Consider the following 26,096-nt stretch of genomic DNA (forward strand, 5'->3'; position numbering starts at 1 on the left):
CCTCTGGTTCTCTGGTTTCCTCCTGGTTCTCTGGTTTCCTCCTGGTTCTCTGGTTTCCTCTGGTTCTCTGGTTTCCTCTGGTTCTCTGGTTCTCTGGTTCTCTGGTTTCCTCTGGTTCTCTGGTTTCCTCTGGTTCTCTGGTTTCCTCTGGTTCTCTGGTTTCCTCTGGTTCTCTGGTTTCCTCCTGGTTCTCTGGTTTCCTCTGGTTCTCTGGTTTCCTCTGGTTCTCTGGTTTCCTCTGGTTCTCTAGTTTCCTCTGGTTCTCTGGTTTCCTCCTGGTTCTCTGGTTTCCTCCTGGTTCTCTGGTTTCCTATGGTTCTCTAGTATCATCTGGTTCTCTAGTTTCCTCTGGTTCTCTGGTTTCCTCTGGTTCTCTGGTTTCCTCTGGTTCTCTGGTTTCCTCTGGTTCTCTGGTTTCCTCTGGTTCTCTGGTTTCCTATGGTTCTCTGGTTTCCTCTGGTTCTCTGGCTTCCTCTGGTTCTCTGGTTTCCTCCTGGTTCTCTGGTTTCCTCCTGGTTCTCTGGTTTCCTCTGGTTCTCTGGTTTCCTCTGGTTCTCTGGTTTCCTCTGGTTCTCTGGTTTCCTCTGGTTCTCTGGTTTCCTCTGGTTCTCTAGTTTCCTCCTGGTTCTCTGGTTTCCTCTGGTTCTCTGGTTTCCTCTGGTTCTCTAGTTTCCTCCTGGTTCTCTGGTTTCCTCTGGTTCCCTCTGGTTCTCTGGTTCCCTCTGGTTCTCTGGTTTCCTCTGGTTCTCTGGTTTCCTCCTGGTTCTCTGGTTTCCTCTGGTTCTCTGGTTTCCTCCCGGTTCTCTGGTTTCCTCTGGTTCTCTGGTTTCCTCTGGTTCTCTGGTTTCCTCCTGGTTCTCTGGTTTCCTCTGGTTCTCTGGTTTCCTCCTGGTTCTCTGGTTTCCTCTGGTTCTCTGGTTTCCTCCTGGTTCTCTGGTTTCCTCTGGTTCTCTGGTTTCCTCTGGTTCTCTGGTTTCCTCCTGGTTCTCTGGTTTCCTCTGGTTCTCTGGTTTCCTCTGGTTCTCTGGTTTCCTCTGGTTCTCTGGTTTCCTCTGGTTCTCTGGTTTCCTCTGGTTCTCTGGTTTCCTCCTGGTTCTCTGGTTTCCTCTGGTTCTCTGGTTTCCTCTGGTTCTCTGGTTTCCTCCTGGTTCTCTGGTTTCATCTGGTTCTCTGGTTTCCTCTGGTTCTCTGGTTTCCTCCTGGTTCTCTGGTTTCCTCTGGTTCTCTGGTTTCCTCCTGGTTCTCTGGTTTCCTCTGGTTCTCTGGTTTCCTCCTGGTTCTCTGGTTTCCTCTGGTTCTCTAGTTTCCTCCTGGTTCTCTGGTTTCCTCTGGTTCTCTGGTTTCCTCTGGTTCTCTGGTTTCCTCTGGTTCTCTGGTTTCCTCTGGTTCTCTGGTTTCCTCCTGGTTCTCTGGTTTCCTCCTGGTTCTCTGGTTTCATCTGGTTCTCTGGTTTCCTCCTGGTTCTATGGTTTCCTCCTGGTTCTCTGGTTTCATCTGGTTCTCTGGTTTCCTCCTGGTTCTCTGGTTTCATCTGGTTCTCTGGTTTCCTCCTGGTTCTCTAGTTTCCTCCTGGTTCTCTGGTTTCCTCTGGTTCTCTGGTTTCCTCCTGGTTCTCTGGTTTCATCTGGTTCTCTAGTTTCCTCTGGTTCTCTAGTTTCCTCCTGGTTCTCTGGTTTCCTCTGGTTCTCTGGTTTCCTCTGGTTCTCTGGTTTCCTCTGGTTCTCTGGTTTCCTCTGGTTCTCTGGTTTACTCCTGGTTCTCTGGTTTCCTCCTGGTTCTCTGGTTTCCTCCTGGTTCTCTGGTTTCCTCCTGGTTCTCTGGTTTCCTCAGGTTCTCTGGTTTCCTCTGGTTCTCTGGTTTCCTCTGGTTCTCTGGTTTCCTCTGGTTCTCTGGTTTCCTCTGGTTCTCTGGTTTCCTCTGGTTCTCTGGTTTCCTCAGGATCTCTGGTTTCCTCTGGTTCTCTGGTTTCCTCTGGTTCTCTGGTTTCCTCTGGTTCTCTGGTTTCCTCCTGGTTCTCTGGTTTCCTCCTGGTTCTCTGGTTTCCTCTGGTTCTCTGGTTTCCTCTGGTTCTCTAGTTTCCTCTGGTTCTCTGGTTTCCTCTGGTTCTCTGGTTTCCTCCTGGTTCTCTGGTTTCCTCCTGGTTCTCTGGTTTCCTATGGTTCTCTGGTTTCCTCTGGTTCTCTAGTTTCCTCTGGTTCTCTGGTTTCCTCTGGTTCTCTGGTTTCCTCCTGGTTCTCTGGTTTCCTCCTGGTTCTCTGGTTTTCTCTGGTTCTCTAGTTTCCTCTGGTTCTCTAGTTTCCTCTGGTTCTCTGGTTTCCTCCTGGTTCTCTAGTTTCCTCTGGTTCTCTAGTTTCCTCTGGTTCTCTGGTTTCCTCCTAGTTATCTGGTTTCCTCTGGTTCTCTGGTTTCCTCTGGTTCTCTGGTTTCCTCTGGTTCTCTGGTTTCCTCCTGGTTCTCTGGTTTCCTCTGGTTCTCTGGTTTCCTTTGGTTCTCTGGTTTCCTCCTGGTTCTCTGGTTCCCTCTGGTTCTCTGGTTTCCTCTGGTTCTCTGGTTTCCTCCTGGTTCTCTGGTTTCCTCTGGTTCTCTGGTTTCCTCTGGTTCTCTGGTTTCCTCTGGTTTCCTCTGGTTTCCTCTGGTTCTCTGGTTTCCTCCAGGTTCTCTGGTTTCCTCTGGTTCTCTGGTTTCCTCTGGTTCTCTGGTTTCCTCCTGGTTCTCTGGTTTCCTCTGGTTCTCTGGTTTCCTCTGGTTCTCTGGTTTCCTCTGGTTCTCTGGTTTCCTCTGGTTCTCTGGTTTCTCTGGTTCTCTAGTTTCCTCTGGTTCTCTGGTTTCCTCTGGTTCTCTGGTTTGCTCTGGTTCTCTGGTTTCTTCCTGGTTCTCTGGTTTCCTCTGGTTCTCTGGTTTCCTCTGGTTCTCTGGTTTCCTCCTGGTTCTCTGGTTTCCTCTGGTTCTCTGGTTTCCTCCTGGTTCTCTGGTTTCCTCTGGTTCTCTGGTTTCCTCTGGTTCTCTGGTTTCCTCTGGTTCTCTGGTTTCCTCTGGTTCTCTGGTTTCCTCTGGTTCTCTGGTTTCCTCTGGTTCTCTGGTGTCCTCCTTGTTCTCTGGTTTCCTCTGGTTCTCTGGTTTCCTCTGGTTTCCTCCTGGTTCTCTAGTTTCCTCTGGTTCTCTGGTTTCATCTGGTTCTCTGGTTTCCTCCTGGTTCTCTGGTTTCCTCTGGTTCTCTAGTTTCCTCTGGTTCTCTGGTTTCCTCCTGGTTCTCTGGTTTCCTCTGGTTCTCTGGTTTCCTCTGGTTCTCTGGTTTCCTCTGGTTCTCTGGTTTCCTCTGGTTCTCTGGTTTCCTCTGGTTCTCTGGTTTCCTCTGGTTCTCTGGTTTCCTCCTGGTTCTCTGATTTCCTCTGGTTCTCTGGTTTCCTCTGGTTCTCTGGTTTCCTCCTGGTTCTCTGGTTTCCTCTGGTTCCCTGGTTTCCTCTGGTTCTCTGGTTTCCTCTGGTTCTCTGGTTTCCTCCTGGTTCTCTGGTTTCCTCTGGTTCTCTGGTTTCCTCTGGTTCTCAAGTTTCCTCCTGGTTCTCTGGTTTCCTCTGGTTCTCTGGTTTCCTCTGGTTCTCTGGTTTCCTCTGGTTCTCTGGTTTCCTCTGGTTCTCTGGTTTCCTCTGGTTCTCTGGTTTCCTCCTGGTTCTCTGGTTTCCTCCTGGTTCTCTGGTTTCCTCTGGTTCTCTGGTTTCCTCTGGTTCTCTGGTTTCCTCCTGGTTCTCTGGTTTCCTCTGGTTCTCTGGTTTCCTCTGGTTCTCTGGTTTCCTCTGGTTCTCTGGTTTCCTCTGGTTCTCTGGTTTCCTCCTGGTTCTCTGGTTTCCTCTGGTTCTCTGGTTTCCTCTGGTTCTCTGGTTTCCTCCTGGTTCTCTGGTTTCCTCTGGTTATCTGGTTTCCTCTGGTTCTCTGGTTTCCTCTGGTTCTCTGGTTTCCTCTGGTTCTCTGGTTTCCTCCTGGTTCTCTGGTTTCCTCTGGTTCTCTGGTTTCCTCTGGTTCTCTGGTTTCCTATGGTTCTCTGGTTGCCTCTGGTTCTCTGGTTTCCTCCTGGTTCTCTAGTTTCCTCTGGTTCTCTGGTTTCCTCCTGGTTCTCTGGTTTCCTCTGGTTCTCTGGTTTCCTCTGGTTCTCTGGTTTCCTCCTGGTTCTCTAGTTTCCTCTGGTTCTCTGGTTTCCTCTGGTTCTCTGGTTTCCTCCTGGTTATCTGGTTTCCTCCTGGTTCTCTGGTTTCCTCTGGTTCTCTGGTTTCCTCTGGTTCTCTGGTTCTCTGGTTTCCTCTGGTTCTCTGGTTTCCTCTGGTTCTCTGGTTTCATCTGGTTCTCTGGTTTCCTCTGGTTCTCTGGTTTCCTCCTGGTTCTCTGGTTTCCTCTGGTTCTCTGGTTTCCTCTGGTTCTCTGGTTTCCTCTGGTTCTCTAGTTTCATCTGGTTCTCTGGTTTCCTCCTGGTTCTCTGGTTTCCTCCTGGTTCTCTGGTTTCCTCTGGTTCTCTAGTTTCCTCTGGTTCTCTAGTTTCCTCTGGTTCTCTGGTTTCCTCTGGTTCTCTGGTTTCCTCTGGTTCTCTGGTTTCCTCTGGTTCTCTGGTTTCCTCTGGTTCTCTGGTTTCCTCTGGTTCTCTGGTTTCCTCTGGTTTTTTGGTTTCCTCTGGTTCTCTGGTTTCCTCTGGTTCTCTGGTTTCCTCCTGGTTCTCTGGTTTCCTCCTGGTTCTCTGGTTTCCTCTGGTTCTCTGGTTTCCTCTGGTTCTCTGGTTTCCTCTGGTTCTCTGGTTTCCTCTGGTTCTCTGGTTTCCTCTGGTTCTCTAGTTTCCTCCTGGTTCTCTGGTTTCCTCTGGTTCTCTGGTTTCCTCTGGTTCTCTAGTTTCCTCCTGGTTCTCTGGTTTCCTCTGGTTATCTGGTTTCCTCCTGGTTCTCTAGTTTCCTCCTGGTTCTCTGGTTTCCTCTGGTTCTCTAGTTTCCTCTAGTTCTCTAGTTTCCTCTGGTTCTCTGGTTTCCTCTGGTTCTCTGGTTTCCTCTGGTTCTCTGGTTTCCTCTGGTTATCTGGTTTCCTCTGGTTCTCTGGTTTCCTCCTGGTTCTCTGGTTTCCTCTGGTTCTCTGGTTCTCTGGTTTCCTCTTGGTTCTCTGGTTCTCTGGTTTCCTCTGGTTCTCTGGTTTCCTCTGGTTCTCTGGTTTCCTCTGGTTCTATGGTTTCCTCCTGGTTCTCTGGTTTCCTCCTGGTTCTCTGGTTTCCTCCTGGTTCTCTGGTTTCCTCTGGTTCTCTGGTTTCCTCCTGGTTCTCTGGTTTCCTCCTGGTTCTCTGGTTTCCTCTGGTTCTCTGGTTTCCTCCTGGTTCTCTGGTTTCCTCTGGTTCTCTGGTTTCCTCTGGTTCTCTGGTTTCCTCTGGTTCTCTGGTTTCCTCTGGTTCTCTGGTTTCCTCTGGTTCTCTGGTTTCCTCCTGGTTATCTGGTTTCCTCTGGTTCTCTGGTTTCCTCCTGGTTCTCTGGTTTCCTCTGGTTCTCTGTTTTCCTCCTGGTTCTCTGGTTTCCTCTGGTTCTCTGGTTTCCTCTGGTTCTCTGGTTTCCTCTGGTTCTCTGGTTTCCTCCTGGTTCTCTGGTTTCATCTGGTTCTCTGGTTTCCTCTGGTTCTCTGGTTTCCTCTGGTTCTCTGGTTTCCTCCTGGTTCTCTGGTTTCCTCCTGGTTCTCTGGTTTCCTCTGGTTTCCTCTGGTTCTCTGGTTTCCTCTGGTTCTCTGGTTTCCTCTGGTTCTCTGGTTCCCTCCTGGTTCTCTGGTTTCCTCTGGTTCTCTAGTTTCCTCTGGTTCTCTGGTTTCCTCTGGTTCTCTGGTTTCCTCTGGTTCTCTGGTTTCCTCTGGTTCTCTGGTTTCCTCCTGGTTCTCTGGTTTCCTCTGGTTCTCTGGTTTCATCAGGTTCTCTGGTTTCCTCTGGTTCTCTGGTTTCCTCTGGTTCTCTGGTTTCCTCTGGTTCTCTGGTTTCCTCCTGGTTCTCTGGTTTCCTCCTGGTTCTCTGGTTTCCTCTGGTTCTCTGGTTTCCTCTGGTTCTCTAGTTTCCTCTGGTTCTCTGGTTTCCTCTGGTTCTCTGGTTTCCTCCTGGTTCTCTGGTTTCCTCCTGGTTCTCTGGTTTCCTCCTGGTTCTCTGGTTTCCTCTGGTTCTCTGGTTTCCTCCTGGTTCTCTGGTTTCCTCCTGGTTCTCTGGTTTCCTCTGGTTATCTGGTTTCCTCCTGGTTCTCTGGTTTCCTCTGGTTCTCTGGTTTCCTCTGGTTCTCTGGTTTCCTCTGGTTCTCTGGTTTCCTCTGGTTCTCTGGTTTCCTCTGGTTCTCTGGTTTCCTCCTGGTTATCTGGTTTCCTCTGGTTCTCTGGTTTCCTCCTGGTTCTCTGGTTTCCTCTGGTTCTCTGGTTTCCTCCTGGTTCTCTGGTTTCCTCTGGTTCTCTGGTTTCCTCTGGTTCTCTGGTTTCCTCTGGTTCTCTGGTTTCCTCTGGTTCTCTGGTTTCCTCCTGGTTCTCTGGTTTCATCTGGTTTTCTGGTTTCCTCTGGTTCTCTGGTTTCCTCTGGTTCTCTGGTTTCCTCTGGTTCTCTGGTTTCCTCTGGTTCTCTGGTTTCCTCCTGGTTCTCTGGTTTCCTCCTGGTTCTCTGGTTTCCTCTGGTTTCCTCTGGTTCTCTGGTTTCCTCTGGTTCTCTGGTTTCCTCTGGTTCTCTGGTTTCCTCTGGTTCTCTGGTTTCCTCCTGGTTCTCTGGTTTCCTCTGGTTCTCTAGTTTCCTCTGGTTCTCTGGTTTCCTCTGGTTCTCTGGTTTCCTCTGGTTCTCTGGTTTCCTCTGGTTCTCTGGTTTCCTCCTGGTTCTCTGGTTTCCTCTGGTTCTCTGGTTTCCTCTGGTTCTCTGGTTTACTCCTGGTTCTCTGGTTTCCTCCTGGTTCTCTGGTTTCCTCCTGGTTCTCTGGTTTCCTCCTGGTTCTCTGGTTTCCTCAGGTTCTCTGGTTTCCTCTGGTTCTCTGGTTTCCTCTGGTTCTCTGGTTTCCTCTGGTTCTCTGGTTTCCTCTGGTTCTCTGGTTTCCTCTGGTTCTCTGGTTTCCTCAGGATCTCTGGTTTCCTCTGGTTCTCTGGTTTCCTCTGGTTCTCTGGTTTCCTCTGGTTCTCTGGTTTCCTCCTGGTTCTCTGGTTTCCTCCTGGTTCTCTGGTTTCCTCTGGTTCTCTGGTTTCCTCTGGTTCTCTAGTTTCCTCTGGTTCTCTGGTTTCCTCTGGTTCTCTGGTTTCCTCCTGGTTCTCTGGTTTCCTCCTGGTTCTCTGGTTTCCTATGGTTCTCTGGTTTCCTCTGGTTCTCTAGTTTCCTCTGGTTCTCTGGTTTCCTCTGGTTCTCTGGTTTCCTCCTGGTTCTCTGGTTTCCTCCTGGTTCTCTGGTTTTCTCTGGTTCTCTAGTTTCCTCTGGTTCTCTAGTTTCCTCTGGTTCTCTGGTTTCCTCCTGGTTCTCTAGTTTCCTCTGGTTCTCTAGTTTCCTCTGGTTCTCTGGTTTCCTCCTAGTTATCTGGTTTCCTCTGGTTCTCTGGTTTCCTCTGGTTCTCTGGTTTCCTCTGGTTCTCTGGTTTCCTCCTGGTTCTCTGGTTTCCTCTGGTTCTCTGGTTTCCTTTGGTTCTCTGGTTTCCTCCTGGTTCTCTGGTTCCCTCTGGTTCTCTGGTTTCCTCTGGTTCTCTGGTTTCCTCCTGGTTCTCTGGTTTCCTCTGGTTCTCTGGTTTCCTCTGGTTCTCTGGTTTCCTCTGGTTTCCTCTGGTTTCCTCTGGTTCTCTGGTTTCCTCCAGGTTCTCTGGTTTCCTCTGGTTCTCTGGTTTCCTCTGGTTCTCTGGTTTCCTCCTGGTTCTCTGGTTTCCTCTGGTTCTCTGGTTTCCTCTGGTTCTCTGGTTTCCTCTGGTTCTCTGGTTTCCTCTGGTTCTCTGGTTTCTCTGGTTCTCTAGTTTCCTCTGGTTCTCTGGTTTCCTCTGGTTCTCTGGTTTGCTCTGGTTCTCTGGTTTCTTCCTGGTTCTCTGGTTTCCTCTGGTTCTCTGGTTTCCTCTGGTTCTCTGGTTTCCTCCTGGTTCTCTGGTTTCCTCTGGTTCTCTGGTTTCCTCCTGGTTCTCTGGTTTCCTCTGGTTCTCTGGTTTCCTCTGGTTCTCTGGTTTCCTCTGGTTCTCTGGTTTCCTCTGGTTCTCTGGTTTCCTCTGGTTCTCTGGTTTCCTCTGGTTCTCTGGTGTCCTCCTTGTTCTCTGGTTTCCTCTGGTTCTCTGGTTTCCTCTGGTTTCCTCCTGGTTCTCTAGTTTCCTCTGGTTCTCTGGTTTCATCTGGTTCTCTGGTTTCCTCCTGGTTCTCTGGTTTCCTCTGGTTCTCTAGTTTCCTCTGGTTCTCTGGTTTCCTCCTGGTTCTCTGGTTTCCTCTGGTTCTCTGGTTTCCTCTGGTTCTCTGGTTTCCTCTGGTTCTCTGGTTTCCTCTGGTTCTCTGGTTTCCTCTGGTTCTCTGGTTTCCTCTGGTTCTCTGGTTTCCTCCTGGTTCTCTGATTTCCTCTGGTTCTCTGGTTTCCTCTGGTTCTCTGGTTTCCTCCTGGTTCTCTGGTTTCCTCTGGTTCCCTGGTTTCCTCTGGTTCTCTGGTTTCCTCTGGTTCTCTGGTTTCCTCCTGGTTCTCTGGTTTCCTCTGGTTCTCTGGTTTCCTCTGGTTCTCAAGTTTCCTCCTGGTTCTCTGGTTTCCTCTGGTTCTCTGGTTTCCTCTGGTTCTCTGGTTTCCTCTGGTTCTCTGGTTTCCTCTGGTTCTCTGGTTTCCTCTGGTTCTCTGGTTTCCTCCTGGTTCTCTGGTTTCCTCCTGGTTCTCTGGTTTCCTCTGGTTCTCTGGTTTCCTCTGGTTCTCTGGTTTCCTCCTGGTTCTCTGGTTTCCTCTGGTTCTCTGGTTTCCTCTGGTTCTCTGGTTTCCTCTGGTTCTCTGGTTTCCTCTGGTTCTCTGGTTTCCTCCTGGTTCTCTGGTTTCCTCTGGTTCTCTGGTTTCCTCTGGTTCTCTGGTTTCCTCCTGGTTCTCTGGTTTCCTCTGGTTATCTGGTTTCCTCTGGTTCTCTGGTTTCCTCTGGTTCTCTGGTTTCCTCTGGTTCTCTGGTTTCCTCCTGGTTCTCTGGTTTCCTCTGGTTCTCTGGTTTCCTCTGGTTCTCTGGTTTCCTATGGTTCTCTGGTTGCCTCTGGTTCTCTGGTTTCCTCCTGGTTCTCTAGTTTCCTCTGGTTCTCTGGTTTCCTCCTGGTTCTCTGGTTTCCTCTGGTTCTCTGGTTTCCTCTGGTTCTCTGGTTTCCTCCTGGTTCTCTAGTTTCCTCTGGTTCTCTGGTTTCCTCTGGTTCTCTGGTTTCCTCCTGGTTATCTGGTTTCCTCCTGGTTCTCTGGTTTCCTCTGGTTCTCTGGTTTCCTCTGGTTCTCTGGTTCTCTGGTTTCCTCTGGTTCTCTGGTTTCCTCTGGTTCTCTGGTTTCATCTGGTTCTCTGGTTTCCTCTGGTTCTCTGGTTTCCTCCTGGTTCTCTGGTTTCCTCTGGTTCTCTGGTTTCCTCTGGTTCTCTGGTTTCCTCTGGTTCTCTAGTTTCATCTGGTTCTCTGGTTTCCTCCTGGTTCTCTGGTTTCCTCCTGGTTCTCTGGTTTCCTCTGGTTCTCTAGTTTCCTCTGGTTCTCTAGTTTCCTCTGGTTCTCTGGTTTCCTCTGGTTCTCTGGTTTCCTCTGGTTCTCTGGTTTCCTCTGGTTCTCTGGTTTCCTCTGGTTCTCTGGTTTCCTCTGGTTCTCTGGTTTCCTCTGGTTTTTTGGTTTCCTCTGGTTCTCTGGTTTCCTCTGGTTCTCTGGTTTCCTCCTGGTTCTCTGGTTTCCTCCTGGTTCTCTGGTTTCCTCTGGTTCTCTGGTTTCCTCTGGTTCTCTGGTTTCCTCTGGTTCTCTGGTTTCCTCTGGTTCTCTGGTTTCCTCTGGTTCTCTAGTTTCCTCCTGGTTCTCTGGTTTCCTCTGGTTCTCTGGTTTCCTCTGGTTCTCTAGTTTCCTCCTGGTTCTCTGGTTTCCTCTGGTTATCTGGTTTCCTCCTGGTTCTCTAGTTTCCTCCTGGTTCTCTGGTTTCCTCTGGTTCTCTAGTTTCCTCTAGTTCTCTAGTTTCCTCTGGTTCTCTGGTTTCCTCTGGTTCTCTGGTTTCCTCTGGTTCTCTGGTTTCCTCTGGTTATCTGGTTTCCTCTGGTTCTCTGGTTTCCTCCTGGTTCTCTGGTTTCCTCTGGTTCTCTGGTTCTCTGGTTTCCTCTTGGTTCTCTGGTTCTCTGGTTTCCTCTGGTTCTCTGGTTTCCTCTGGTTCTCTGGTTTCCTCTGGTTCTATGGTTTCCTCCTGGTTCTCTGGTTTCCTCCTGGTTCTCTGGTTTCCTCCTGGTTCTCTGGTTTCCTCTGGTTCTCTGGTTTCCTCCTGGTTCTCTGGTTTCCTCCTGGTTCTCTGGTTTCCTCTGGTTCTCTGGTTTCCTCCTGGTTCTCTGGTTTCCTCTGGTTCTCTGGTTTCCTCTGGTTCTCTGGTTTCCTCTGGTTCTCTGGTTTCCTCTGGTTCTCTGGTTTCCTCTGGTTCTCTGGTTTCCTCCTGGTTATCTGGTTTCCTCTGGTTCTCTGGTTTCCTCCTGGTTCTCTGGTTTCCTCTGGTTCTCTGTTTTCCTCCTGGTTCTCTGGTTTCCTCTGGTTCTCTGGTTTCCTCTGGTTCTCTGGTTTCCTCCTGGTTCTCTGGTTTCATCTGGTTCTCTGGTTTCCTCTGGTTCTCTGGTTTCCTCTGGTTCTCTGGTTTCCTCCTGGTTCTCTGGTTTCCTCCTGGTTCTCTGGTTTCCTCTGGTTTCCTCTGGTTCTCTGGTTTCCTCTGGTTCTCTGGTTTCCTCTGGTTCTCTGGTTCCCTCCTGGTTCTCTGGTTTCCTCTGGTTCTCTAGTTTCCTCTGGTTCTCTGGTTTCCTCTGGTTCTCTGGTTTCCTCTGGTTCTCTGGTTTCCTCTGGTTCTCTGGTTTCCTCCTGGTTCTCTGGTTTCCTCTGGTTCTCTGGTTTCATCAGGTTCTCTGGTTTCCTCTGGTTCTCTGGTTTCCTCTGGTTCTCTGGTTTCCTCTGGTTCTCTGGTTTCCTCCTGGTTCTCTGGTTTCCTCCTGGTTCTCTGGTTTCCTCTGGTTCTCTGGTTTCCTCTGGTTCTCTAGTTTCCTCTGGTTCTCTGGTTTCCTCTGGTTCTCTGGTTTCCTCCTGGTTCTCTGGTTTCCTCCTGGTTCTCTGGTTTCCTCCTGGTTCTCTGGTTTCCTCCTGGTTCTCTGGTTTCCTCTGGTTCTCTGGTTTCCTCCTGGTTCTCTGGTTTCCTCCTGGTTCTCTGGTTTCCTCTGGTTATCTGGTTTCCTCCTGGTTCTCTGGTTTCCTCTGGTTCTCTGGTTTCCTCTGGTTCTCTGGTTTCCTCTGGTTCTCTGGTTTCCTCTGGTTCTCTGGTTTCCTCTGGTTCTCTGGTTTCCTCCTGGTTATCTGGTTTCCTCTGGTTCTCTGGTTTCCTCCTGGTTCTCTGGTTTCCTCTGGTTCTCTGGTTTCCTCCTGGTTCTCTGGTTTCCTCTGGTTCTCTGGTTTCCTCTGGTTCTCTGGTTTCCTCTGGTTCTCTGGTTTCCTCTGGTTCTCTGGTTTCCTCCTGGTTCTCTGGTTTCCTCCTGGTTCTCTGGTTTCCTCCTGGTTCTCTGGTTTCCTCCTGGTTCTCTGGTTTCCTCTGGTTCTCTGGTTTCCTCCTGGTTCTCTGGTTTCCTCCTGGTTCTCTGGTTTCCTCTGGTTATCTGGTTTCCTCCTGGTTCTCTGGTTTCCTCTGGTTCTCTGGTTTCCTCTGGTTCTCTGGTTTCCTCTGGTTCTCTGGTTTCCTCCTGGTTCTCTGGTTTCCTCCTGGTTCTCTGGTTTCCTCTGGTTCTCTGGTTTCCTCTGGTTCTCTAGTTTCCTCTGGTTCTCTGGTTTCCTCTGGTTCTCTGGTTTCCTCCTGGTTCTCTGGTTTCCTCCTGGTTCTCTGGTTTCCTCCTGGTTCTCTGGTTTCCTCCTGGTTCTCTGGTTTCCTCTGGTTCTCTGGTTTCCTCCTGGTTCTCTGGTTTCCTCCTGGTTCTCTGGTTTCCTCTGGTTATCTGGTTTCCTCCTGGTTCTCTGGTTTCCTCTGGTTCTCTGGTTTCCTCTGGTTCTCTGGTTTCCTCTGGTTCTCTGGTTTCCTCTGGTTCTCTGGTTTCCTCTGGTTCTCTGGTTTCCTCCTGGTTATCTGGTTTCCTCTGGTTCTCTGGTTTCCTCCTGGTTCTCTGGTTTCCTCTGGTTCTCTGGTTTCCTCCTGGTTCTCTGGTTTCCTCTGGTTCTCTGGTTTCCTCTGGTTCTCTGGTTTCCTCTGGTTCTCTGGTTTCCTCTGGTTCTCTGGTTTCCTCCTGGTTCTCTGGTTTCATCTGGTTCTCTGGTTTCCTCTGGTTCTCTGGTTTCCTCTGGTTCTCTGGTTTCCTCTGGTTCTCTGGTTTCCTCTGGTTCTCTGGTTTCCTCCTGGTTCTCTGGTTTCCTCCTAGTTCTCTGGTTTCCTCTGGTTTCCTCTGGTTCTCTGGTTTCCTCTGGTTCTCTGGTTTCCTCTGGTTCTCTGGTTTCCTCTGGTTCTCTGGTTTCCTCCTGGTTCTCTGGTTTCCTCTGGTTCTCTAGTTTCCTCTGGTTCTCTGGTTTCCTCTGGTTCTCTGGTTTCCTCTGGTTTCCTCTGGTTCTCTGGTTTCCTCCTGGTTCTCTGGTTTCCTCTGGTTCTCTGGTTTCATCAGGTTCTCTGGTTTCCTCTGGTTCTCTGGTTTCCTCTGGTTCTCTGGTTTCCTCTGGTTCTCTGGTTTCCTCCTGGTTCTCTGGTTTCCTCCTGGTTCTCTGGTTTCCTCTGGTTCTCTGGTTTCCTCTGGTTCTCTAGTTTCCTCTGGTTCTCTGGTTTCCTCTGGTTCTCTGGTTTCCTCCTGGTTCTCTGGTTTCCTCTGGTTCTCTGCTTTCCTCCTGGTTCTCTGGTTTCCTCCTAGTTCTCTGGTTTCCTCTGGTTCTCTGGTTTCCTCTGGTTCTCTGGTTTCCTCTGGTTCTCTGGTTTCCTCCTGGTTCTCTGGTTTCCTCTGGTTCTCTGGTTTCCTCTGGTTCTCTGGTTTCCTCTGGTTCTCTGGTTTCCTCCTGGTTCTCTAGTTTCCTCTGGTTCTCTGGTTTCCTCTGGTTCTCTGGTTTCCTCTGGTTCTCTGGTTTCCTCTGGTTCTCTGGTTTCCTCTGGTTCTCTGGTTTCCTCTGGTTCTCTGGTTTCCTCTGGTTTTTTGGTTTCCTCTGGTTCTCTGGTTTCCTCTGGTTCTCTGGTTTCCTCCTGGTTCTCTGGTTTCCTCCTGGTTCTCTGGTTTCCTCTGGTTCTCTGGTTTCCTCTGGTTCTCTGGTTTCCTCTGGTTCTCTGGTTTCCTCTGGTTCTCTGGTTTCCTCTGGTTCTCTAGTTTCCTCCTGGTTCTCTGGTTTCCTCTGGTTCTCTGGTTTCCTCTGGTTCTCTAGTTTCCTCCTGGTTCTCTGGTTTCCTCTGGTTATCTGGTTTCCTCCTGGTTCTCTAGTTTCCTCCTGGTTCTCTGGTTTCCTCTGGTTCTCTAGTTTCCTCTAGTTCTCTAGTTTCCTCTGGTTCTCTGGTTTCCTCTGGTTCTCTGGTTTCCTCTGGTTCTCTGGTTTCCTCTGGTTATCTGGTTTCCTCTGGTTCTCTGGTTTCCTCCTGGTTCTCTGGTTTCCTCTGGTTCTCTGGTTCTCTGGTTTCCTCTTGGTTCTCTGGTTCTCTGGTTTCCTCTGGTTCTCTGGTTTCCTCTGGTTCTCTGGTTTCCTCTGGTTCTATGGTTTCCTCCTGGTTCTCTGGTTTCCTCCTGGTTCTCTGGTTTCCTCCTGGTTCTCTGGTTTCCTCTGGTTCTCTGGTTTCCTCCTGGTTCTCTGGTTTCCTCCTGGTTCTCTGGTTTCCTCTGGTTCTCTGGTTTCCTCCTGGTTCTCTGGTTTCCTCTGGTTCTCTGGTTTCCTCTGGTTCTCTGGTTTCCTCTGGTTCTCTGGTTTCCTCTGGTTCTCTGGTTTCCTCTGGTTCTCTGGTTTCCTCCTGGTTATCTGGTTTCCTCTGGTTCTCTGGTTTCCTCCTGGTTCTCTGGTTTCCTCTGGTTCTCTGTTTTCCTCCTGGTTCTCTGGTTTCCTCTGGTTCTCTGGTTTCCTCTGGTTCTCTGGTTTCCTCTGGTTCTCTGGTTTCCTCCTGGTTCTCTGGTTTCATCTGGTTCTCTGGTTTCCTCTGGTTCTCTGGTTTCCTCTGGTTCTCTGGTTTCCTCCTGGTTCTCTGGTTTCCTCCTGGTTCTCTGGTTTCCTCTGGTTTCCTCTGGTTCTCTGGTTTCCTCTGGTTCTCTGGTTTCCTCTGGTTCTCTGGTTCCCTCCTGGTTCTCTGGTTTCCTCTGGTTCTCTAGTTTCCTCTGGTTCTCTGGTTTCCTCTGGTTCTCTGGTTTCCTCTGGTTCTCTGGTTTCCTCTGGTTCTCTGGTTTCCTCTGGTTCTCTGGTTTCCTCCTGGTTCTCTGGTTTCCTCTGGTTCTCTGGTTTCATCAGGTTCTCTGGTTTCCTCTGGTTCTCTGGTTTCCTCTGGTTCTCTGGTTTCCTCTGGTTCTCTGGTTTCCTCCTGGTTCTCTGGTTTCCTCCTGGTTCTCTGGTTTCCTCTGGTTCTCTGGTTTCCTCTGGTTCTCTAGTTTCCTCTGGTTCTCTGGTTTCCTCTGGTTCTCTGGTTTCCTCCTGGTTCTCTGGTTTCCTCCTGGTTCTCTGGTTTCCTCCTGGTTCTCTGGTTTCCTCCTGGTTCTCTGGTTTCCTCTGGTTCTCTGGTTTCCTCCTGGTTCTCTGGTTTCCTCCTGGTTCTCTGGTTTCCTCTGGTTATCTGGTTTCCTCCTGGTTCTCTGGTTTCCTCTGGTTCTCTGGTTTCCTCTGGTTCTCTGGTTTCCTCTGGTTCTCTGGTTTCCTCTGGTTCTCTGGTTTCCTCTGGTTCTCTGGTTTCCTCCTGGTTATCTGGTTTCCTCTGGTTCTCTGGTTTCCTCCTGGTTCTCTGGTTTCCTCTGGTTCTCTGGTTTCCTCCTGGTTCTCTGGTTTCCTCTGGTTCTCTGGTTTCCTCTGGTTCTCTGGTTTCCTCTGGTTCTCTGGTTTCCTCTGGTTCTCTGGTTTCCTCCTGGTTCTCTGGTTTCCTCCTGGTTCTCTGGTTTCCTCCTGGTTCTCTGGTTTCCTCCTGGTTCTCTGGTTTCCTCTGGTTCTCTGGTTTCCTCCTGGTTCTCTGGTTTCCTCCTGGTTCTCTGGTTTCCTCTGGTTATCTGGTTTCCTCCTGGTTCTCTGGTTTCCTCTGGTTCTCTGGTTTCCTCTGGTTCTCTGGTTTCCTCTGGTTCTCTGGTTTCCTCCTGGTTCTCTGGTTTCCTCCTGGTTCTCTGGTTTCCTCTGGTTCTCTGGTTTCCTCTGGTTCTCTAGTTTCCTCTGGTTCTCTGGTTTCCTCTGGTTCTCTGGTTTCCTCCTGGTTCTCTGGTTTCCTCCTGGTTCTCTGGTTTCCTCCTGGTTCTCTGGTTTCCTCCTGGTTCTCTGGTTTCCTCTGGTTCTCTGGTTTCCTCCTGGTTCTCTGGTTTCCTCCTGGTTCTCTGGTTTCCTCTGGTTATCTGGTTTCCTCCTGGTTCTCTGGTTTCCTCTGGTTCTCTGGTTTCCTCTGGTTCTCTGGTTTCCTCTGGTTCTCTGGTTTCCTCTGGTTCTCTGGTTTCCTCTGGTTCTCTGGTTTCCTCCTGGTTATCTGGTTTCCTCTGGTTCTCTGGTTTCCTCCTGGTTCTCTGGTTTCCTCTGGTTCTCTGGTTTCCTCCTGGTTCTCTGGTTTCCTCTGGTTCTCTGGTTTCCTCTGGTTCTCTGGTTTCCTCTGGTTCTCTGGTTTCCTCTGGTTCTCTGGTTTCCTCCTGGTTCTCTGGTTTCATCTGGTTCTCTGGTTTCCTCTGGTTCTCTGGTTTCCTCTGGTTCTCTGGTTTCCTCTGGTTCTCTGGTTTCCTCTGGTTCTCTGGTTTCCTCCTGGTTCTCTGGTTTCCTCCTAGTTCTCTGGTTTCCTCTGGTTTCCTCTGGTTCTCTGGTTTCCTCTGGTTCTCTGGTTTCCTCTGGTTCTCTGGTTTCCTCTGGTTCTCTGGTTTCCTCCTGGTTCTCTGGTTTCCTCTGGTTCTCTAGTTTCCTCTGGTTCTCTGGTTTCCTCTGGTTCTCTGGTTTCCTCTGGTTTCCTCTGGTTCTCTGGTTTCCTCCTGGTTCTCTGGTTTCCTCTGGTTCTCTGGTTTCATCAGGTTCTCTGGTTTCCTCTGGTTCTCTGGTTTCCTCTGGTTCTCTGGTTTCCTCTGGTTCTCTGGTTTCCTCCTGGTTCTCTGGTTTCCTCCTGGTTCTCTGGTTTCCTCTGGTTCTCTGGTTTCCTCTGGTTCTCTAGTTTCCTCTGGTTCTCTGGTTTCCTCTGGTTCTCTGGTTTCCTCCTGGTTCTCTGGTTTCCTCTGGTTCTCTGCTTTCCTCCTGGTTCTCTGGTTTCCTCCTAGTTCTCTGGTTTCCTCTGGTTCTCTGGTTTCCTCTGGTTCTCTGGTTTCCTCTGGTTCTCTGGTTTCCTCCTGGTTCTCTGGTTTCCTCTGGTTCTCTGGTTTCCTCTGGTTCTCTGGTTTCCTCTGGTTCTCTGGTTTCCTCCTGGTTCTCTGGTTTCCTCCTGGTTCTCTGGTTTCCTCTGGTTTCCTCTGGTTCTCTGGTTTCCTCTGGTTCTCTGGTTTCCTCTGGTTCTCTGGTTCCCTCCTGGTTCTCTGGTTTCCTCTGGTTCTCTAGTTTCCTCTGGTTCTCTGGTTTCCTCTGGTTCTCTGGTTTCCTCTGGTTCTCTGGTTTCCTCTGGTTCTCTGGTTTCCTCCTGGTTCTCTGGTTTCCTCTGGTTATCTGGTTTCATCAGGTTCTCTGGTTTCCTCTGGTTCTCTGGTTTCCTCTGGTTCTCTGGTTTCCTCTGGTTCTCTGGTTTCCTCCTGGTTCTCTGGTTTCCTCCTGGTTCTCTGGTTTCCTCTGGTTCTCTGGTTTCCTCTGGTTCTCTAGTTTCCTCTGGTTCTCTGGTTTCCTCTGGTTCTCTGGTTTCCTCCTGGTTCTCTGGTTTCCTCCTGGTTCTCTGGTTTCCTCCTGGTTCTCTGGTTTCCTCCTGGTTCTCTGGTTTCCTCTGGTTCTCTGGTTTCCTCCTGGTTCTCTGGTTTCCTCCTGGTTCTCTGGTTTCCTCTGGTTATCTGGTTTCCTCCTGGTTCTCTGGTTTCCTCTGGTTCTCTGGTTTCCTCTGGTTGTCTGGTTTCCTCTGGTTCTCTGGTTTCCTCCTGGTTCTCTGGTTTCCTCCTGGTTCTCTGGTTTCCTCTGGTTCTCTGGTTTCCTCTGGTTCTCTAGTTTCCTCTGGTTCTCTGGTTTCCTCTGGTTCTCTGGTTTCCTCCTGGTTCTCTGGTTTCCTCCTGGTTCTCTGGTTTCCTCCTGGTTCTCTGGTTTCCTCTGGTTCTCTGGTTTCCTCCTGGTTCTCTGGTTTCCTCCTGGTTCTCTGGTTTCCTCTGGTTATCTGGTTTCCTCCTGGTTCTCTGGTTTCCTCTGGTTCTCTGGTTTCCTCTGGTTCTCTGGTTTCCTCTGGTTCTCTGGTTTCCTCTGGTTCTCTGGTTTCCTCTGGTTCTCTGGTTTCCTCCTGGTTATCTGGTTTCCTCTGGTTCTCTGGTTTCCTCCTGGTTCTCTGGTTTCCTCTGGTTCTCTGGTTTCCTCCTGGTTCTCTGGTTTCCTCTGGTTCTCTGGTTTCCTCTGGTTCTCTGGTTTCCTCTGGTTCTCTGGTTTCCTCTGGTTCTCTGGTTTCCTCCTGGTTCTCTGGTTTCATCTGGTTCTCTGGTTTCCTCTGGTTCTCTGGTTTCCTCTGGTTCTCTGGTTTCCTCTGGTTCTCTGGTTTCCTCTGGTTCTCTGGTTTCCTCCTGGTTCTCTGGTTTCCTCCTGGTTCTCTGGTTTCCTCTGGTTTCCTCTGGTTCTCTGGTTTCCTCTGGTTCTCTGGTTTCCTCTGGTTCTCTGGTTTCCTCTGGTTCTCTGGTTTCCTCCTGGTTCTCTGGTTTCCTCTGGTTCTCTAGTTTCCTCTGGTTCTCTGGTTTCCTCTGGTTCTCTGGTTTCCTCTGGTTTCCTCTGGTTCTCTGGTTTCCTCCTGGTTCTCTGGTTTCCTCTGGTTCTCTGGTTTCATCAGGTTCTCTGGTTTCCTCTGGTTCTCTGGTTTCCTCTGGTTCTCTGGTTTCCTCTGGTTCTCTGGTTTCCTCCTGGTTCTCTGGTTTCCTCCTGGTTCTCTGGTTTCCTCTGGTTCTCTGGTTTCCTCTGGTTCTCTAGTTTCCTCTGGTTCTCTGGTTACCTCTGGTTCTCTGGTTTCCTCCTGGTTCTCTGGTTTCCTCCTGGTTCTCTGGTTTCCTCTGGTTCTCTGGTTTCCTCTGGTTCTCTAGTTTCCTCTGGTTCTCTGGTTTCCTCTGGTTCTCTGCTTTCCTCCTGGTTCTCTGGTTTCCTCCTAGTTCTCTGGTTTCCTCTGGTTCTCTGGTTTCCTCTGGTTCTCTGGTTTCCTCTGGTTCTCTGGTTTCCTCCTGGTTCTCTGGTTTCCTCTGGTTCTCTGGTTTCCTCTGGTTCTCTGGTTTCCTCTGGTTCTCTGGTTTCCTCCTGGTTCTCTGGTTTCCTCCTGGTTCTCTGGTTTCCTCTGGTTTCCTCTGGTTCTCTGGTTTCCTCTGGTTCTCTGGTTTCCTCTGGTTCTCTGGTTCCCTCCTGGTTCTCTGGTTTCCTCTGGTTCTCTAGTTTCCTCTGGTTCTCTGGTTTCCTCTGGTTCTCTGGTTTCCTCTGGTTCTCTGGTTTCCTCTGGTTCTCTGGTTTCCTCCTGGTTCTCTGGTTTCCTCTGGTTATCTGGTTTCATCAGGTTCTCTGGTTTCCTCTGGTTCTCTGGTTTCCTCTGGTTCTCTGGTTTCCTCTGGTTCTCTGGTTTCCTCCTGGTTCTCTGGTTTCCTCCTGGTTCTCTGGTTTCCTCTGGTTCTCTGGTTTCCTCTGGTTCTCTAGTTTCCTCTGGTTCTCTGGTTTCCTCTGGTTCTCTGGTTTCCTCCTGGTTCTCTGGTTTCCTCCTGGTTCTCTGGTTTCCTCCTGGTTCTCTGGTTTCCTCCTGGTTCTCTGGTTTCCTCTGGTTCTCTGGTTTCCTCCTGGTTCTCTGGTTTCCTCCTGGTTCTCTGGTTTCCTCTGGTTATCTGGTTTCCTCCTGGTTCTCTGGTTTCCTCTGGTTCTCTGGTTTCCTCTGGTTCTCTGGTTTCCTCTGGTTCTCTGGTTTCCTCTGGTTCTCTGGTTTCCTCTGGTTCTCTGGTTTCCTCCTGGTTATCTGGTTTCCTCTGGTTCTCTGGTTTCCTCCTGGTTCTCTGGTTTCCTCTGGTTCTCTGGTTTCCTCCTGGTTCTCTGGTTTCCTCTGGTTCTCTGGTTTCCTCTGGTTCTCTGGTTTCCTCTGGTTCTCTGGTTTCCTCTGGTTCTCTGGTTTCCTCCTGGTTCTCTGGTTTCATCTGGTTCTCTGGTTTCCTCTGGTTCTCTGGTTTCCTCTGGTTCTCTGGTTTCCTCTGGTTCTCTGGTTTCCTCTGGTTCTCTGGTTTCCTCCTGGTTCTCTGGTTTCCTCCTGGTTCTCTGGTTTCCTCTGGTTTCCTCTGGTTCTCTGGTTTCCTCTGGTTCTCTGGTTTCCTCTGGTTCTCTGGTTTCCTCCTGGTTCTCTGGTTTCCTCTGGTTCTCTAGTTTCCTCTGGTTCTCTGGTTTCCTCTGGTTCTCTGGTTTCCTCTGGTTCTCTGGTTTCCTCTGGTTCTCTGGTTTCCTCCTGGTTCTCTGGTTTCCTCTGGTTCTCTGGTTTCATCAGGTTCTCTGGTTTCCTCTGGTTCTCTGGTTTCCTCTGGTTCTCTGGTTTCCTCTGGTTCTCTGGTTTCCTCCTGGTTCTCTGGTTTCCTCCTGGTTCTCTGGTTTCCTCTGGTTCTCTGGTTTCCTCTGGTTCTCTAGTTTCCTCTGGTTCTCTGGTTTCCTCTGGTTCTCTGGTTTCCTCCTGGTTCTCTGGTTTCCTCCTGGTTCTCTGGTTACCTCTGGTTCTCTGGTTTCCTCTGGTTCTCTAGTTTCCTCTGGTTCTCTGGTTTCCTCTGGTTCTCTGCTTTCCTCCTGGTTCTCTGGTTTCCTCCTAGTTCTCTGGTTTCCTCTGGTTCTCTGGTTTCCTCTGGTTCTCTGGTTTCCTCTGGTTCTCTGGTTTCCTCCTGGTTCTCTGGTTTCCTCTGGTTCTCTGGTTTCCTCTGGTTCTCTGGTTTCCTCTGGTCTCTGGTTTCCTCCTGGTTCTCTGGTTTCCTCTGGTTCTCTGGTTTCCTCTGGTTCTCTGGTTTCCTCCTGGTTCTCTGGTTTCCTCTGGTTCTCTGGTTTCCTCTGGTTTCCTCTGGTTTCCTCTGGTTTCCTCTGGTTTCCTCTGGTTTCCTCTGGTTCTCTGGTTTCCTCCAGGTTCTCTGGTTTCCTCCTGGTTCTCTGGTTTCCTCTGGTTCTCTGGTTTCCTCCTGGTTCTCTGGTTTCCTCTGGTTCTCTGGTTTCCTCTGGTTCTCTGGTTTCCTCTGGTTCTCTGGTTTCCTCTGGTTCTCTGGTTTCCTCCTGGTTCTCTGGTTTCCTCTGGTTCTCTGGTTTCCTCTGGTTCTATGGTTTCCTTCTGGTTCTCTGGTTTCCTCTGGTTCTCTGGTTTCCTCTGGTTCTCTGGTTTCCTCTGGTTCTCTGGTTTCCTCTGGTTCTCTGGTTTCCTCTGGTTCTCTAGTTTCCTCTGGTTCTCTGGTTCCCTCTGGTTCTCTGGTTTCCTCTGGTTCTCTGGTTTCCTCCTGGTTCTCTGGTTTCCTCTGGTTCTCTGGTTTCCTCTGGTTCTCTGGTTTCCTCCTGGTTCTCTGGTTTCCTCTGGTTCTCTGGTTTCCTCCTGGTTCTCTGGTTTCCTCTGGTTCTCTGGTTTCCTCTGGTTCTCTGGTTTCCTCTGGTTCTCTGGTTTCCTCTGGTTCTCTGGTTTCCTCTGGTTCTCTGGTTTCCTCCTGGTTCTCTGGTTTCCTCTGGTTCTCTGGTTTCCTCTGGTTTCCTCCTGGTTCTCTAGTTTCCTCTGGTTCTCTGGTTTCATCTGGTTCTCTGGTTTCCTCCTGGTTCTCTCGTTTCCTCTGGTTCTCTAGTTTCCTCTGGTTCTCTGGTTTCCTCCTGGTTCTCTGGTTTCCTCTGGTTCTCTGGTTTCCTCTGGTTCTCTGGTTTCCTCTGGTTCTCTGGTTTCCTCTGGTTCTCTGGTTTCCTCTGGTTATCTGGTTTCCTCCTGGTTCTCTGATTTCCTCTGGTTCTCTGGTTTCCTCTGGTTCTCTGGTTTCCTCCTGGTTCTCTGGTTTCCTCTGGTTCCCTGGTTTCCTCTGGTTCTCTGGTTTCCTCTGGTTCTCTGGTTTCCTCCTGGTTCTCTGGTTTCCTCTGGTTCTCTGGTTTCCTCTGGTTCTCTGGTTTCCTCCTGGTTCTCTGGTTTCCTCTGGTTCTCTGGTTTCCTCTGGTTCTCTGGTTTCCTCTGGTTCTCTGGTTTCCTCTGGTTCTCTGGTTTCCTCTGGTTCTCTGGTTTCCTCTGGTTCTCTGGTTTCCTCCTGGTTCTCTGGTTTCCTCCTGGTTCTCTGGTTTCCTCTGGTTCTCTGGTTTCCTCTGGTTCTCTGGTTTCCTCCTGGTTCGCTGGTGTCCTCTGGTTCTCTGGTTTCCTCTGGTTCTCTGGTTTCCTCTGGTTCTCTGGTTTCCTCCTGGTTCTCTGGTTTCCTCTGGTTCTCTGGTTTCCTCTGGTTCTCTGGTTTCCTCCTGGTTCTCTGGTTTCCTCTGGTTCTCTGGTTTCCTCTGGTTCTTTGGTTTCCTCTGGTTCTCTGGTTTCCTCTGGTTCTCTGGTTTCCTCCTGGTTCTCTGGTTTCCTCCTGGTTCTCTGGTTTCCTCCTGGTTCTCTGGTTTCCTCCTGGTTCTCTGGTTTCCTCTGGTTCTCTGGTTTCCTCCTGGTTCTCTGGTTTCCTCTGGTTCTCTGGTTTCCTCTGGTTCTCTGGTTTCCTCCTGGTTCTCTGGTTTCCTCCTGGTTCTCTGGTTTCCTCTGGTTCTCTGGTTTCCTCTGGTTCTCTGGTTTCCTCTGGTTCTCTGGTTTCCTCTGGTTCTCTGGTTTCCTCTGGTTCTCTGGTTTTTCCTCTGGTTCTCTGGTGTCCTCCTGGTTCTCTGGTTTCATCTGGTTCTCTGGTTTCCTCCTGGTTCTCTAGTTTCCTCTGGTTCTCTGGTTTCCTCTGGTTCTCTGGTTTCCACCTGGTTCTCTGGTTTCCTCTGGTTCTCTGGTTTCCTCCTGGTTCTCTGGTATCCTCTGGTTCTCTGGTTACCTCTGGTTCTCTGGTTTCCTCCTGGTTCTCTGGTTTCCTCCTGGTTCTCTGGTTTCCTCTGGTTCTCTGGTTTCCACCTGGTTATCTGGTTTCCTCTGGTTCTCTGGTTTCCTCTGGTTCTCTGGTTTCCTCTGGTTCTCTGGTTTCCTCTGGTTCTCTGGTTTCCTCTGGTTCTCTGGTTTCCTCCTGGTTCTCTGGTTTCCTCCTGGTTCTCTAGTTTCCTCTGGTTCTCTGGTTTCCTCTGGTTCTCTGGTTTCCTCCTGGTTCTCTGGTTTCCTATGGTTCTCTAGTTTCCTCTGGTTCTCTAGTTTCCTCTGGTTCTCTGGTTTCCTCCTGGTTCTCTGGTTTCCTCTGGTTCTCTGGTTTCCTCCTGGTTCTCTAGTTTCCTCTGGTTATCTGGTTTCCTCTGGTTCTCTGGTTTCCTCCTGGTTCTCTGGTTTCCTCCTGGTTCTCTGGTTTCCTCTGGTTCTCTGGTTTCCTCTGGTTCTCTGGTTCTCTGGTTCTCTGGTTCTCTGGTTTCCTCTGGTTCTCTGGTTTCCTCTGGTTCTCTGGTTTCCTCTGGTTCTCTGGTTTCCTCTGGTTCTCTGGTTTCCTCCTGGTTCTCTGGTTTCCTCTGGTTCTCTGGTTTCCTCTGGTTCTCTGGTTTCCTCTGGTTCTCTAGTTTCCTCTGGTTCTCTGGTTTCCTCCTGGTTCTCTGGTTTCCTCCTGGTTCTCTGGTTTCCTCTGGTTCTCTGGTTTCCTCTGGTTCTCTGGTTCTCTGGTTCTCTGGTTTCCTCTGGTTCTCTGGTTTCCTCTGGTTCTCTGGTTTCCTCTGGTTCTCTGGTTTCCTCTGGTTCTCTGGCTTCCTCTGGTTCTCTGGTTTCCTCCTGGTTCTCTGGTTTCCTCCTGGTTCTCTGGTTTCCTCTGGTTCTCTGGTTTCCTCTGGTTCTCTGGTTTCCTCTGGTTCTCTGGTTTCCTCTGGTTCTCTGGTTTCCTCTGGTTCTCTAGTTTCCTCCTGGTTCTCTGGTTTCCTCTGGTTCTCTGGTTTCCTCTGGTTCTCTGGTTTCCTCTGGTTCTCTGGTTTCCTCTGGTTCTCTGGTTTCCTCCTGGTTCTCTGGTTTCCTCTGGTTCTCTGGTTTCCTCTGGTTCTCTGGTTTCCTCTGGTTCTCTAGTTTCCTCTGGTTCTCTGGTTTCCTCCTGGTTCTCTGGTTTCCTCCTGGTTCTCTGGTTTCCTATGGTTCTCTAGTTTCATCTGGTTCTCTAGTTTCCTCTGGTTCTCTGGTTTCCTCTGGTTCTCTGGTTTCCTCTGGTTCTCTGGTTCTCTGGTTCTCTGGTTTCCTCTGGTTCTCTGGTTTCCTCTGGTTCTCTGGTTTCCTCTGGTTCTCTGGTTTCCTCTGGTTCTCTGGCTTCCTCTGGTTCTCTGGTTTCCTCCTGGTTATCTGGTTTCCTCCTGGTTCTCTGGTTTCCTCTGGTTCTCTGGTTTCCTCTGGTTCTCTGGTTTCCTCTGGTTCTCTGGTTTCCTCTGGTTCTCTGGTTTCCTCTGGTTCTCTAGTTTCCTCCTGGTTCTCTGGTTTCCTCTGGTTCTCTGGTTTCCTCTGGTTCTCTAGTTTCCTCCTGGTTCTCTGGTTTCCTCTGGTTCCCTCTGGTTCTCTGGTTCCCTCTGGTTCTCTGGTTTCCTCTGGTTCTCTGGTTTCCTCTGGTTCTCTGGTTTCCTCTGGTTCTCTGGTTTCCTCTGGTTCTCTGGTTTCCTCCCGGTTCTCTGGTTTCCTCTGGTTCTCTGGTTTCCTCTGGTTCTCTGGTTTCCTCTGGTTCTCTGGTTTCCTCCTGGTTCTCTGGTTTCCTCTGGTTCTCTGGTTTCCTCCTGGTTCTCTGGTTTCCTCTGGTTCTCTGGTTTCCTCTGGTTCTCTGGTTTCCTCTGGTTCTCTGGTTTCCTCCTGGTTCTCTGGTTTCCTCTGGTTCTCTGGTTTCCTCTGGTTCTCTGGTTTCCTCTGGTTCTCTGGTTTCCTCTGGTTCTCTGGTTTCCTCTGGTTCTCTGGTTTCCTCCTGGTTCTCTGGTTTCCTCTGGTTCTCTGGTTTCCTCTGGTTCTCTGGTTTCCTCCTGGTTCTCTGGTTTCATCTGGTTCTCTGGTTTCCTCTGGTTCTCTGGTTTCCTCCTGGTTCTCTGGTTTCCTCTGGTTCTCTGGTTTCCTCCTGGTTCTCTGGTTTCCTCTGGTTCTCTGGTTTCCTCCTGGTTCTCTGGTTTCCTCTGGTTCTCTAGTTTCCTCCTGGTTCTCTGGTTTCCTCTGGTTCTCTGGTTTCCTCCTGGTTCTCTGGTTTCCTCCTGGTTCTCTGGTTTCCTCTGGTTCTCTGGTTTCCTCTGGTTCTCTGGTTTCCTCCTGGTTCTCTGGTTTCATCTGGTTATCTGGTTTCCTCCTGGTTCTCTGGTTTCCTCCTGGTTCTCTGGTTTCATCTGGTTCTCTGGTTTCCTCCTGGTTCTCTAGTTTCCTCCTGGTTCTCTGGTTTCCTCTGGTTCTCTGGTTTCCTCCTGGTTCTCTGGTTTCCTCTGGTTCTCTAGTTTCCTCTGGTTCTCTAGTTTCCTCCTGGTTTCCTCCTGGTTCTCTGGTTTCCTCTGGTTCTCTGGTTTCCTCCTGGTTCTCTGGTTTCCTCTGGTTCTCTGGTTTCCTCTGGTTCTCTGGTTTCCTCCTGGTTCTCTGGTTTCCTCCTGGTTCTCTGGTTTCCTCTGGTTCTCTGGTTTCCTCTGGTTCTCTGGTTTCCTCTGGTTCTCTGGTTTCCTCTGGTTCTCTGGTTTCCTCCTGGTTCTCTGGTTTCCTCTGGTTCTCTGGTTTCCTCCTGGTTCTCTAGTTTCCTCTGGTTCTCTGGTTTCCTCTGGTTCTCTGGTTTCCTCCTGGTTCTCTGGTTTCCTCTGGTTCTCTGGTTTCCTCCTGGTTCTCTGGTTTCCTCCTGGTTCTCTGGTTTCCTCTGGTTCTCTGGTTTCCTCTGGTTCTCTGGTTTCCTCTGGTTCTCTGGTTTCCTCCTGGTTCTCTGGTTTCCTCCTGGTTCTCTGGTTTCCTCTGGTTCTCTGGTTTCCTCTGGTTCTCTGGTTTCCTCCTGGTTCTCTGGTTTCCTCTGGTTCTCTGGTTTCCTCTGGTTCTCTGGTTTCCTCTGGTTATCTGGTTTCCTCTGGTTCTCTGGTTTCCTCTGGTTCTCTGGTTTCCTCTGGTTATCTGGTTTCCTCTGGTTCTCTGGTTTCCTCTGGTTCTCTGGTTTCCTCCTGGTTCTCTGGTTTCCTCCTGGTTCTCTAGTTTCCTCTGGTTCTCTGGTTTCCTCTGGTTCTCTGGTTTCCTCCTGGTTCTCTGGTTTCCTCTGGTTCTCTAGTTTCCTCTGGTTCTCTAGTTTCCTCTGGTTCTCTGGTTTCCTCCTGGTTCTCTGGTTTCCTCTGGTTCTCTGGTTTCCTCTGGTTCTCTGGTTTCCTCTGGTTCTCTGGTTTCCTCCTGGTTCTCTAGTTTCCTCTGGTTCTCTGGTTTCCTCTGGTTTTCTGGTTTCCTCCTGGTTCTCTGGTTTCCTCTGGTTCTCTGGTTTCCTCTGGTTCTCTGGTTCTCTGGTTCTCTGGTTTCCTCTGGTTCTCTGGTTTCCTCTGGTTCTCTGGTTTCCTCTGGTTCTCTGGTTTGCTCTGGTTCTCTGGTTTCCTCCTGGTTCTCTGGTTTCCTCTGGTTATCTGGTTCCCTCTGGTTCTCTGGTTTGCTCTGG

The sequence above is a fragment of the Notolepis coatsorum genome, assembly GCF_963971535.1.
Source record: "Notolepis coatsorum genome assembly, contig: SCAFFOLD_132, whole genome shotgun sequence".
NCBI lineage: Eukaryota > Metazoa > Chordata > Actinopteri > Aulopiformes > Paralepididae > Notolepis > Notolepis coatsorum.